The following is a 12,061-nucleotide window of genomic DNA, read 5'->3' on the forward strand; positions in this document are numbered from 1 at the left end:
TGACTGAAGGAGGCCAAGAAGCCAATTATGATCTGTTTTCCTTGTTTCGCTTTAGCAGTTTGTCTCCCACATGTTCAGCTTTGTCTAACTAAAACTCAGACAAAACAGTGCAATATTACAAAAGGAACAATATGTACAAAACCTCAAAGCATAATTCATAAGTCTGCAGTAGTATATATATTTAGTCAAATCCATAACTGGTTTAACTCAGTTTACACCAGCTGACGATCTGGCCTCTTTATTTTAATTACATCCGTCAAATTCTGCCATCAGATAAATGCTCTTATGGTCTTGGATGTGCTGAAGCAACTCTAAGAGTAAAATTTGGCCCCTGACATGATCCCCACTAATGTATATCTAAGTATTCAGATAAAAATGTAGATGGATTGAAGATGTCATAGAATGATGTTCAGAAAAAAATAACTCATTCTTTTCCTTCAAAGATGTCAACGTGCTTTTCAAAGGAAGTCAATATCACTATCCTTTTTGTTTGTTTGTTTGTTTTGTTTAAGGCACAATGATCACTAGCAGAACCAGGAAAAGAACCCACGTCTTCTTAGACCTAGTCTAGTGCCCTATCCTCTTCAGACTCTGCCTTTTCTGAGCAGAAAACATTGTGATCTATATTCATTTTCAGCCACTATGCCTAAAGATCTATTGCTTTACTTTCTCTTATAGTGAAGTAACTAGAACATCCATCTAGGAGTCAAACATAGGTGTAAGAATCTAAGCCTCTTCTGAGGCCTTATGAAATGCAGAGCCAGAATCTCCATCAGTCCAGAATAAATCATGTAATCTGGAAGGAATTACTAGACAACATGGTCCAGATAATCACATAGGTGAGGCCCCAGAACTGGAGCTGAGTCCATTCAGTCATCAAAAATATCTTGGGCAGGTCCCAGGATGATGGGAAGCTTACATATCCACAATGGATAGAGAAGAAGAAATCTGTCAGATCATGTAGAGATAAGATAGTGACTTTTCTAAATGAAGAGAGTAGGAAAATAGCCCAATTATTTCTATGACTAATCAATACAGTATACATTTCTATCATGTAAGATAAAATATTAGAGATTGTCAACAATACCCATTTTTCTCGAGATTTTTTCAGAATTTCCAGCAAAAACAAATTCAGTTTTTTTAATGAAAAACCATAACTTAACACAGAAAAATTGTCTGCTTTTTAAAATTATATTTTTGGTAATTTTCTAATTTTGATAATATTTTCAGTATTCAAAAGCTTTTTTTTTTTCCCCAAACACCAACATTTTTTAATGCTTGGTTTCCATTATTTCATCAATACTTTCATTTTGGTCTTTGTCAAACTGTTCACGCACACACACACATGCTCGCATGCTATGTCACAAACTCACTGCAAGCGCTTAATGATGAATCCATGAGTAAATCTAAATATGAGGGCAAAATGTGTGTAAATTCAAACAAAAAAGGAAATTATTATCTATTTTTGGCCATTCCATGAGCAAAGAAGGACTATGTTCACTGAACAAAGCATACAGTGCAGATTATCCATTCGTCTCTACTCCTAGTCTGTCACTTTCATCGAGGAAGTGACAGGGCAGACCGTCTCCTCTTCCGCATTCTCTCAGTCCCCAACTCCACTGAATATGCATTTCCACTGCAACCACAAAACTATGTTATTGTAGTGCTGAAATCCCACTAGGCAGAGATGGCTAATTGAGCCAAATACTTTGGTGGATTTCTTTGTTTTTGTTTGTTGCAGCAGATAAATGTTCAATAAAGAGCAAGCAGAGGCTCTTAAACTAATTTAACTTGAGCCCAAACCTCAAGAAGTAATGCATTAGTTTATGGCTAATTCAACTAACCACTTTCAAATTTCACAGTAATTTCTCAGAAGCCAGGACTAGCTTCACTTGGAATGCCTAACAGAGTCATCCAAAAAGGAATCTAATTTTTCAAGGTAGCCAAAGGTAAAGAGATGGAATTTTTGTTTCTGTCTCTGATCTAGGATAGACATGATTGGTTTGTGTGCCTGCTGGCTGCAATGGGAAAAGATAACTGCAGTGAAGTGTTTTTAGTCAGTGGCCACAGGCCATGGTTTAGTGTGCTTGAATGGCTTTCTCAAGTCACATCCAGACGGGAAAAAAAAGCTCAGATCATCCAGCAGTTCAGAAGTTCCACAAATGGATGGAACTTTCTGCAGCTCAGAGTCCAACATATAAGCAAGGTAGGAACATATCCAATCTGCAACTCTAACCTTCCCAGCCCTCTTTCTTCTTCCCTGCTCTCCCCCCGGTAATGAGTCAAATTATGCTCTCATTTATGCTGGTGAAATCTGGAATAATTTCATCCAAGCAAACAAAATCACAGCTGTCATGAACTGCGGTGAGTTCAGAATCAGGCTCAGTCTGTTTACATCCTCCATTATGAAACAATGCTCTTGAGACCAGAGTAGTAACAAGTACCCACAGCTGCTCCACAAAAGTGTTCACAGTAGATATCAAAATATAGCTTCCAAGGAGGCCTAAAAATCCTTTGAAAGTATTTTCAAAGCCATCCCCTCTAGAGCTTCCCACTCCACCCCATCAAAAGTCTTTTCAACAGCTGCTGTTATGACAGTCTTGTAAGGAAAATGTTGTTCTGTATGTTCTATTGTAGTTGCAAGCAAGTGAGTATTATCTGGTAAATAGCCTGAAGTACTAAACCAAGAGGAACTGGATTTAATATTGTTTCCATTATTCAACTTCAGCAACAGAGTTTATAGTAATGACTAAGGAGGGAGATGGAACAATCTGATGTTCAATCATATGAATTCTGCCCTGCTTTAAGAAATACCCCAAAGCGTCGGATAATCAGAGGGTTTGGATTATCAGAAGTACTATCCTCAGCATACTAGGGAGCTGGAAAATCCCAAGGAAAGGAGGATAAAGAGTAGCCTGAGAGAAGAAAACAGTAGCAAATGAGGAGCCAAGAGCCAGGGAGAGGATCAAGATAATTGAAATGCTGTAGCTAAATTCATCTATTTAAAATGCTTTACAACTGGACCTTACCTAAAGTGCTTTAGTTAGGATATGTTTGCCAGTAGCTAAGGTGCTTTGGCCAAATAAACCCTCTCTGTGTGGGCTTTCTCACTGCCAGATAATAGGAAAACTGGCTATTAGTCTTCACTGATTACTACAGCAAGCGGTGGCAGAGAATGCTGAGAACACTGCTTGAGAATTTCTGAGCAAGTCCTAGAACAGACAAGGAGCTTACTCAGCTGCTTTTGGCTGTGCTTGAAAAAATTTGAGCAATGCCTTGCACCTGTGCACACACAAAAAAAGACAAGATATGGAAACATTTCAATAATAGTATTTACTGGGGGATGGGAAGCCTGTATCATCCCTATAACAAAAGCAGCAGTAATGATTTTCATGCATGAGTGTTTTCTACAGTTTGTTTTTTAAACACTAGTAGCTCAGATGACTCTAAACTACTGAAGGGAAAAGAGTGCAAACCTTCCATAATTCATGAGTCTTGAAATAAAGGAAGTAGTTTCTGAAGAATATAACGTTTGGAAATATAGTCATTTCCTGCTTGTGAAGCGCTTTGAGTGGTAGGTCTTCAACAGTGGAGATCTGAAAGATAAAAAGGGAGACAGGATTAGCCAACAATAACATTAAGACTAATTTAACAGTAATCAGGAAAAGTATCACCCTTACTAAATCTCATTCACTTTACCAGAATGTGATGTTCTTCCATGCACTTTCCTGATATCTGTCCTCCTAGTATAGGTGTTACTTGAGTGGTCTCAGAGATGAATTTGGTAAGCGGGTATCTGGGCTAAAACACTCAGGGAGAGTCAGACAATACTTTAGGAGATACAACCTGCTAAGAGAAGCACACACACACACAAAGAAATTAATTAGGGTACTCCTTACACCTCGTGCAATTACTTTGGTGCAAAGTACAAAGTGAATGTATCAGAGGGGTAGCCGTGTTAGAAATGCTAAACCAGAACGGTAACATTTCATACCCATTTTGCACACATGTGAGTGACCACACAAAGTGAAAGGCACTGTGGAATCAGGTCCTTAGTGAATCCAACACAAAACCAGAGTCATATGCTGCAGCCCTCTGTCAGTGAAAACTCCCATGACCTCCACAAACCCTAGCATATTAAGTTTAATAATGTGCAGATGAGCCTGATTCGCCACTCTATTATACCATTTTATGCCAGGGTAGCTCTGAAGTCCTTGGACTTACACTGGTAAAAAAAAGGTGTAAGAGTGGACAATTAAATGCAGTGTATACAACACATTAGGAATTTCACAAGCGACTTACCTCTTCTGACACTACAGCGCAGATGTCTGTCTTTCCTTTAGTTAGATGCTGGCTGCCTAATACAGAGACACTGCAGCCTCTAGTAGCCATTTTTTCTCCTTTTGTAGTGAAGGGGTATTACCAGGACCCAAGACACATATGCAGCTCTTTGGGGAGTCAGAACCAATTTGTGGAACTGGCTATTGGATATGTAAGCAATCTAGAATCAACAGCGCCACTGCATGGTGCCTTGCTGTAATGCACATTTCTAGTCCCCTCAAAACACGGGAAAACTTAAATTGGACAACCTTACCTTATAAAGAGACAACCTTCTCTTAGGGTGAGGGGAACTTTAGGAAGTCAAAAAATGTAATAGGGCAAGAGCTTTCTCAAACGCAATTCATGATCTAGACTGAAGAAACTCCATCTTGTGATGGTAACCTGGGGCATAGATTTGTCTATACATAGAGAGTTGTGTGTGATTTTAGTTTTCTTGCTTCTTCATGTTTTGGAAGCTAGGTAATCAAGGAGCTTGAGCTTTGCTATGTTGAAGGTGTTGAAGGTGACATCAGCGATTTCAGAATCACCATAGCCACGTGTGGCGTAGAATGCTGGTCAGGCCGCAGATTGGTAAGAGCAGTGCTCAACCTGCATATAATCCCCTCACAGGGCAAGCACCCCTAGCTCAACAGGAGAGCCTTCAACATAGCAAAGCTCAAGCACACTGATTATCAGGTGCAGGTTCAGCAGTTACTTTGATGACATGCTTTTTCTATGCCCACTATTCACTGGCAAGCCAACATTAAAAATGGAACCAGTTCAAAGATGCGATTATTGACACAGCTAAATCAGTGCTGGGCCCAAAGAATAGGAGTGGGAACAGGAAAAGGAGGGAGAGGGGCTGGAATGGAGCAGGAAGAGGCAGGCGGGGGCAGAGCAGGGGTGGGAAGAGGCAATGCCTGGGGCAAAGCGGGGGTCGAGCACTCCCCCAGGCACTCCAGAAGTTAGTGCCTAAGATCAAGGAGCTACCTCGTGACGGTACATCGTTGCCTGTGAATTCCCTTTAATAGAGTTTGAGTTATCTTAAGGTGATATATTAACTATGAAAGTGTTATACCTTTCTGTTGGCAGAGTATTGTCCCTTTAAATCTCAAAGGACTCTATCTGAAGATATGGGCAGCCATTTTGTGTTCATTCAATCAGAAGACTAGCAGAAGAGACCCTTTATATACTCTCTCATGGAGACTTTACTTATGTTCTTTCTTGTTTTGTTGTTCCCTTAATCTAAAATAATTGCCATTCTTACAGAAAGTATTTTCTCTTTGTGTATGAAAACACTTAATTCAAATACTAATCATATTCAGAAATAGCTTGTCCCCACCATTACTCCTGCCTATTTGCTCTTGACCCTGACATCATAGACAGATACCCTACTAAACCAGATATTATGGTTATCATGATAGTCTCAAACAGATATCCTGGGGAAATTTAAAAGAGTGTATTAGACGAGGGCAGCATACAGATAAAACAATAAAAAAGTGTTGGGTATTTTTTTTAATTTTTTTTTATTTTCTGGGAGGGAAACTTTTATGAAACACTTTTTATTGACTTTTTTTTTGAAGAAGCTATTCCCAAGCTGAGTGCTTGTTTGCCAGGTTATAGGCTGGAGCAAATTTTTCTGACTAAGTTATAACTGCCCGAAAAATTGGGTTTACAATGAAAGTGTTGATACAATTTTAACTACAAAGATACCCATAGTGCCTCTGAATATATAATATTTCATGTATATAGCATCTTTCATCATTAAGGTTCCCAAACTGCTTTGAAGACTCCAAACCCTGGATCTACCGACCTTTCAATGTTCAGAGGTTTATAGTCTGAATTGAGGACTGAAGTTTCCATGTCAGATTCATATCCCTTCAAAAATCACCGTTTTGAGACTCCTCAGTAAAACTCTTCATGAACCTATGTAGTCTACGAATTTAGTTTCCCCCTAAAAGGTCCTGACTCCCAACTCCTTTTCTTTATATGTCTTTTGGAGGAGGCTGAATGATTTTCTTTCCCCTTCCATGTCTTTGAGGAAAGTTGACTGCTCTTCAGTGATGGCCAGCACAAATTTGCATGAAGTGAACCTCAAAAGGTTCCAGTGATTTGATTTAACAAATCTCAAAATAAACTCAAGGGATTTGAGAGGTAGTGGAGAGGCCAGTAGATTAGGAAGGAGGAGATCTAGAATCTATTCCCAGACTTGCCCCTGTCCTGATATATGAATATGGGCAAATCACTTCACCTCCCCGTGTCTCTGTTTTTATCTGCTCTTTGTGTGTTTTGTCTGTGCAGAATGTAAACTCTTTGGAATAGATTGTTTCCTACTCTATGTTTATATGGCACCAAGAAAAATGGGTCCCTGATTTTGATTGAAATCTCTAGGTAGCACTGTAATATATCTACTACTACTACTACTACTACTTAACCTCTGGAGCTAGGGCAAATTAAATGCTACATATTTGGTTTGCTAGCGTAATGTAAACAGAAATGGTCAGGTTTTGCACAGCCATAAATGCAGGAGTTTATGGGGTCAAACACTACAGTTTTTAACAGTGCATAACAATACTACTTGAGGTAGGTCAAAATTTCGAGGCTGATATGTGGAGGTGGAGTCTAATCTGAATTTTGCCAGCTCTAATGTTCTGGTTCCGGCCCATCTATGCACAGTACAGTTTAAGACTGGAAGTGAAGAATATCATAGCCAGTCAACACATCAATAGAAAAATCTAACAAAACTGTTTTTTTCATCCAAAAGACAGGTTTACTGCAATATGGACATATACTGTAAAAATTCCATTTGATATTTTTTCACATCCAGAGGTTGGAAACTGAGCCACTCTGTTTATGAAATACAATTTATTGGTGTGGTAATAGTTTTTTTGAAGTGGTTATCATGGTTATCATGTTCAGCTGGACATAGGCAGTCAAAGCACAGTTTCTGATTTCCTATGCACATCATTGTGAAATAGTATATAGGAGATTGTAGAAGGTATTTAATAAGAGTAGAATATAGCAAGACTTTCATCAAAATAAAAGGGAAGGAAATATTAAGGGTTTTCTGACATGAGGCACAGGATACTTTGGGGGCAGTTAGACTAAAAGCATTTCAGCACTGTAAATGAATATTTCCTGGATAGACATGATCCATTCCTGACGGAAGGGTCTGTTGCATCTGAAAAATTCTAATATGCCAGTTACAAGTAAACTGATGCCACATATTGTCCATTCTCAGAGGAAGTTCATTTGCAGTCAGTGCAACAAAATGATACTATATCAGTAATCTCAGCTCTGATTATCCTCATAAATATATGAGAACAACAATGAAACGGTTAAATTTGACAGATACTTGAAGTACGTTGCTCTTGTCACCGTTATTTCAGACATCTATTTATAAATCAGTATGTAACTATAGAGGCATGTTAACAAATCCATTCTGTTTTTTATTAAATTCTTCCTGCTTGGTGTGTTAGGAGGTTTAAACTTTTCAGGAAAGCTAAGCACTGAAAGAGAGAAAAACAAACAGGAGGAGAAAGGAGAAGGGCAACTTGGAAGCCAACAGTACAAAAGTTGAACGTTATACGCATTAATTACATAGTCTGGTATAGTTTAAGTTGAGTAGTGGATATCATACATTATAAACTGCACAGTTTTGTGAGGTCATGATGGCAACCAATTTTGGAGAACCACTTGTATATTGCACTCCTGTTGTTCATACCTCTTGGAGATTGAGAGCTTGACATTTATTTATTCCTCTGCTTTCACAGCTGACACACAGTTACACCCTGAAACAAAGAGAGAGCATATTCCATAGACTGATGTACACTGTACCCTACACTACTGTCAAGTTCTGTTCCTATCCTTTCTAAAAACAATACCAGTAATGCAAGCAGAGCGCAGTGAAAAATCCCTTTTTATCATCTTTCTTTGATTCCTCTCCACCCCCCGCCCAGCCATTGTATTAAATAGGTAAGTACATTTAGGTTTGGCCTTAAAATAAACTTTTAGGCAAGGCCTTTAAAGTCGCAAAGCTCAGCGGTTAAACCAGACCCAAGAATCTACACTCTGTAAAGACCTTTACACTAGACAGAATGTTATTTGATCAGTTCATTTTACAAACTACAAACTGATATGAGCAGGGAGAGTACAAGGCTGGTTTTCCGTTCTGTAATGTCTGCACGAAAGGAGAGTATGGTTAAAAACATTGGCAGCAGCCGGTTACAGGAATAGCTGGCACTTCCAGGAATGAGAGCATTCCTAATGAATTTGTGGACGCTGCATTTACCGCAACAGCAGGTTTTCTCACATTCACGCTAGACAGCATCAGAATTTGCTAGTTTTATTGACCTTCTGTAAACACTGATGGTGGAACAGGGTTGCCAGAAATTGCAAGGCCAAAGAGCAATCCGAAATATCATCTTGGAATAGCCTCTGAAAGAATATTTCTGTGTTCAGGAGACACAGTTCTTCCACTTGCCAAAGGTAATTTTGTTAAAGGATTCAAGGAGTGCAAAAATATAGTCTCTAATGACATAGGCACGCAACACCTTCCAAAACTAACAATATCCGCAGAGAATCCTAATTTCCTCCCATGTCTGCTTTAGTTTCTTGATTGCAGTAAAAACATACAAACTGCACAGGGTTTTGTTTCATTGCTCATTTACCAGCTTTTATAATCTTCTTGTGGATTAACACTAATTCTAGTGTGCACAGTATCTTTCCACAGGAAGTAATCTTCTTAAAGACTGACTAGTTTTGGCCCATGTCAAAAATTGGAAAGATAGTACAGGCTTCCTCAGACTTCCACATCTGGGTAGAAACTATGGAAAAAAACATCATCAAGGCAAACTAGCTACCTTATTTTGTTACTAAACGTTGCACACTTAAAAGCCATTAGTTCTGCGAACCCATCTGGTTCTCTAACTAGTGATTGCTTTAAAAATATTTAGGAAGGGATTTTAGCATTGCCTATGTAATCAATTATTGCCTAAATCAAAACAAAAGTTCACTGTAGCTATTTAAAAGTCACCTCTGACTATAAAACAAGTTTAACCATGTTCTGAACATTAAGGGATAAATTATCCTAAAGTAACTGCATTGAATTAGATGGGGAGCATTTGACCCTACACTTTTATTTGAGACAACAAATTACATACACTGTATGAATATTTGATCATATTAAAGATTCTTCCACTGGGAGAAGGATAGCTTAATTCGTCCCCATCAAGGAACAGGGAAATGTTCGCCTCCTTTCCTAAATGTTTGCAACTGAGAGTACTGAGCTCCTCAGACATGTGTTAAACCAAGAGCTATCCTGCTTTGTGAACAATAAATACCTGTGGATATGTCAGTACATATTCCCTGGGTAGATTACTCACACCTGTCATCACCGCCTTCTCCCCTTCCCCCATCTTGAGTGCAGATTGATACAATGCTGTCAGAATGTATTTGCAATCAGGCATTCATTCTCAAACAGCCACTCTGTATAGAGATCTTCAATAACTAAATTATATAACTGCAATGAATACATGTTTATCATTTCACTGTACCGCTGGTGTTACTGAGTCAGTTTAAGACCACAAACAGTAAAGCCCTGTTTTAATGACCAACTCCAAACATAAAATTTATGCTGTTCTGGCTGCTTGTGGTTGCTGTTCTAGCTACTGAATAAATGTCTCTATCTTCAAAAGATTTAGTTGACCTGCTGATTTGAAACCGCTTCCCAACAGCAGTTAACAGTAGACCCCCAACTGAGATCAAAAGATGGCCCTGTCTGAGTTGAAAAGAGGCTTTTCTAACAGGCAGAATGCAATAGCATCTCTGCTCTGGAATGGGAATTTAAAAGTATCCAAATAGCTCATATTTAGCAGTAATCAATTCGGCTCTGATCCAACAACCACTGAGGTCAATGGGAGTCCTTCTATTGACTTCAAGGGGCATTGTATCTGCCACTTAGTACTGCCTGCTGCATCTTCCCTTTAAAACAGAGAATGCTCCTTTAAAATATATGTAAGCAACACCACGTATTTTAGGTACATTAATTTACTAAGAACCTTGAATGACAATGCTCTATCAGATGAGCCTTTTTGGGGGGAGAGTTAGGAGATGGAGGAAGTTCCCTTAAATGCCAGGTGTCCTCCAATTCTCACAACTGTCATCTGTCTTCTGTGGAACAAATCCCTTCTCTCTGAGGCTGGATAGAACTAAATCTGGATCCTCAGTGGCAGAGCTGAAATTTAACTCTATGCCTTTCATGAGGGCTTTGGCCTGTGTGTAACTTTTCTTTTTCTAGCATACCTTGCATCAGTACAACTATCTTCCAGTCAGGGAGGCTTTTTTTGTGAGTTCAGTTAATTCTGATTTTGATGAGTCAGGATATGTTTCTGTAGAAGAGAAATAGTGGAGACAATTGTGGGTGAAATTTGTTTGAAAAGTTTCATGAAAAAAATTGTTGACATTTTGAATTTTTGACATTTTTTTAAACATTGAAATTTCCAATTACCCCATAAAATATATAGAAATTAAACACACAAAAACAAAAAAATATCCCAGCCAATTTTAGTGTCAGGATACTAAAATAATCCTCCATCCAAAAAAATAAAATAAAAAAGAGCCTTCTACCTCTGCAATAGGAGGTTAGAAATGACTGGGAGAGTCTGGTATATGTACCTAAGTTTTCCACTTGGTAGAAAACAACTGGTGCAAAATCTGTGTGTATCCAGTGTCTAAACCTTCATTTTTTAGTGGCAATACCCTGTTTCCATTTTTTGGCAGCCTTTGAACATTGGTATGAATTAGTGGGGTGGGGGGGAAAGGGGAGGGAAGAGTATTTTAAATTATATAGATTCCAATCCCAAGGTTTACCACAACTGACTTTGAGAGGGTTAACTCAGTAAACCCCACATTTGGATATGTGAAGAAGCCGACTTCAGAAGAAAAGTCATATTTCCTACTCCATCTCAGGATTAAGGGTGTCAACCATAAATAAATATCAATGCATGCAATATACCCATACCCACTTCTAAAGTTGCCACTGAACCACTGAGCTGATTTACTTTCAAGTGGTGTTTATTTTTATTTCATGATCATTGTGGAATGCTATAAATATATTAGAGAGACAAGATATGTGAGCAAATGCCTTTTATTGTACCAGCTTCTATTGGTGGAAGGTACGAGCCCTGCATTGCTTGATAGCTTGTGCCTTTCACCAACAGAACATAAGACTGGCCATCCCGCATCAGACCAATGGTCCATCTAACCCAATATCATGACAGTGGCTAATGCCAGATGCTTCAAAGAGAATGAAAAGAACAGAGCAATTATCAAATGATCTATCTCCTGTCATGCAGTCCCAGCATCTGGAAGTGAGAGGCTTAGGGACACCCAGAGTCCAGGGTTGTATCCCTGACCATCTTGGCTTGATGGACCTATCCTCTGTGAACTTAGTTTTTTTTTTTTAACCCAGTTACGCTTTTGGCCTTCACAACATCCCCCGACAATGAGTTCCACAGGTAAACTGTGTTTTGTGTGAAGAAGTGCTTCCTTTTGTAAGTCTATAAACTGCTGCCTATTAATTTCATTGGGTGAGCACCGGTGTTGTGTGTGTGGGGGGGTAAATAACTCACTTTCTAACTCACTTTCTCTACACCATTCATGATTTTTACACCTCTATCATCTCCTCATTTAGTCATCTCTTTTTCCAAGTTGAACAGTCACAGTCTTTTTAATTTCTCCT

Source organism: Mauremys reevesii, linkage group 6 (assembly GCF_016161935.1).
Source record: "Mauremys reevesii isolate NIE-2019 linkage group 6, ASM1616193v1, whole genome shotgun sequence".
Classification (NCBI taxonomy): domain Eukaryota; kingdom Metazoa; phylum Chordata; order Testudines; family Geoemydidae; genus Mauremys; species Mauremys reevesii.